This window comes from Dendrobates tinctorius, unplaced genomic scaffold (assembly GCF_039654945.1).
Source record: "Dendrobates tinctorius isolate UK_male_01 unplaced genomic scaffold, ASM3965494v1 ptg000514l, whole genome shotgun sequence".
NCBI classification, from domain to species: domain Eukaryota; kingdom Metazoa; phylum Chordata; class Amphibia; order Anura; family Dendrobatidae; genus Dendrobates; species Dendrobates tinctorius.
Window position 1 is genome coordinate 50,001 of NW_027362173.1, and position 2,500 is coordinate 52,500.

The following is a 2,500-nucleotide window of genomic DNA, read 5'->3' on the forward strand; positions in this document are numbered from 1 at the left end:
GGGACTTAGAAAAATTTTCAAGATTTTTGGACTTAGAGCGATTTTTGGATTTTTGTGCAAAAATCGAATTTTCCCTTCTCCCACCGCTCTGGGGCGTCAATATGAAGTGGGGACCCGAGGGAGAGTGCCTCCCATGAGGGTAGAATGTGTGACTTTTGGGGGGAAAGTCGAATTATGGAGCAAAAACCATTTTTGGGGACTTAGAAAAAATTCCGAGATGTGTCAGACTTCCAGGAAGGGGGCGCCTCGGGAGGTGTACCTAGGAGGCTTCCAGGGGCCTGGGTACACTTTTCAGAAAGTACCGTTGGGACTTAGAAAAATTTTCAAGATTTTTGGACTTAGAGCGATTTTTGGATTTTTGTGCAAAAATCGAATTTTCCCTTCTCCCACCGCTCTGGGGCGTCAATATGAAGTGGGGACCCGAGGGAGAGTGCCTCCCATGAGGGTAGAATGTGTGACTTTTGGGGGGAAAGTCGAATTATGGAGCAAAAACCATTTTTTGGGACTTAGAAAAATTTCGAGATGTGACAGACTTCCAGGAAGGGGGCGCCTCGGGAGGTGTACCTAGGAGGCTTCCAGGGGCCTGGGTACACTTTTCAGAAAGTACCGTTGGGACTTAGAAAAATTTTCAGGATTTTTGGACTTAGAGCGATTTTTGGATTTTTGATCAAAAATCGAATTTCCCCTTCTCCCACCGCTCTGGGGCGTCAATATGATGTGGGGACCCGAGGGAGAGTGCCTCCCATGAGGGTAGAATGTGTGGCTTTTGGGGGGAAAGTCGAATTATGGAGCAAAAACCAGTTTTTGGGACTTAGAAAAATTTCGAGATGTGTCAGACTTCCAGGAAGGGGGGAGTCTCAGGAGGTGTACCTAGGAGGCTTCCAGGGGCCTGGGTACACTTTTCAGAAAGTACCGTTGGGACTTAGAAAAATTTTCAGGATTTTTGGACTTAGAGCGATTTTTGGATTTTTGTGCAAAAATCAGATTTCCCCTTCTCCCACCGCTCTGGGGCGTCAATATGATGTGGGGACCCGAGGGAGAGTGCCTCCCATGAGGGTAGAATGTGTGGTTTTTTGGGGGAAAGTCGAATTATGGAAGAAATTGAGTTTTGAGGACAAAAAAGTGTTTTGAGGACAAAAAAGTTTCTTGAGGACAAAAAAGTTTCTCGAGGACAAAAAAGTGTTTTGAGGACAAAAAAGTTTCTTGAGGACAAAAAAGTGTTTTGCGAACAAAAAATGGAATTTTGTGATTTTGTGTAAAAATAAGTAAATTCCCCTACTTCCACCACAGGGGGGCTTCAGTATGTTGTAGGGCCCCCAGGGAGGGTCCCCCAACTGGGTTTAAAGTTTGTGGATCCTGGGCAGAAAGTTGAATTTTGGATGAAAAACCGAATTTTGGGACTTAGAAAAATTTCGAGCTGAGCAGTGACAGACTTCCAGGCAGGGGAGCCTCTCTGGAGGTGTACCGAAAACAGTTCCAGGAGCTGAGGTCATTTTCGAACATTTTTGTTCGCTCAAATTTTTTTTGTTTTTGAGCTCTAAAAAGCTGTTATTATCAATTGGCTCAAAAATTTCAAGTGTCATGAGCTAGTACATGTTGGAGGAATACGTTTTAGGCAAAAAATTGCAAAAAAAAAAATCCAAGTGAAAAAGAACCGGAATGGGGAATTTCTGACTGCTGTAGCAGCCGCACAGTTCCAGGAGGTCGGATACATTTCCGACTTTGTCCCGCTCATTGAAGTACATTGTCCCGCAATGCAAATACATAGTAATGCGCACCTGCGGGAGAATATAGGAGAGAGTGGGCTCTCTCTACCCCGATGTATGGCGGTTGTTCCTATGGTTCTCTGGCTCGGGTAGGCGACTTAGAAGGTGGTCCCTCTTGTCGTGGAAGTTGCAAAATACGGCCGAGACTGAACTTCCACGGCTCCAGGAGGGACTTTTGCTGGTCGTGCGTCCCAAGTGAGAGAGGCGATCCTGGGGTACCTGAGCCTGACCAGACCCTCCCTCGGTGGTCCCTGGTCTTCTGAAGGGTGATGGCATTCAGGGGGGCAAATCTGGAGTCCGTGGCCGAGTTTGGGCTCTAGAAGGCGGACGCCCCTTCTGACCATGTCCCCTCAGAGCCGGCTGGATGGTTCATGGTCCGCGGCTTTGTCTGGCGGTCTGTGCCCAAGCCGGAGAAGCTGTCCTGGGGTACGTGAGCTTTGACCAGACCCTCCCTCGGCGGTCCCTGGTTCTCTGGAGGTGATGGCTGTCAGGGGGGCAAATCTGGAGTCCTCGTGGGAAGGAGGGCTCTTGAAGGCGGACGCCCCCTCTGACTATGTCCCCTCAGAGCAGGCTGGATGGTTCATGGTCCGCGGCTTTGTCTGGCGGTCCATGCCCAAGCCGGAGAAGCTATCCTGGGTACCTGAGCTTCGACCAGACCCTCCCTCGGTGGTCCCTGGTTCTCTGGAGGCGATGGCTGTTGTCAGGGGGGGGGGGGCAAATCTGGAGTCCTCGTG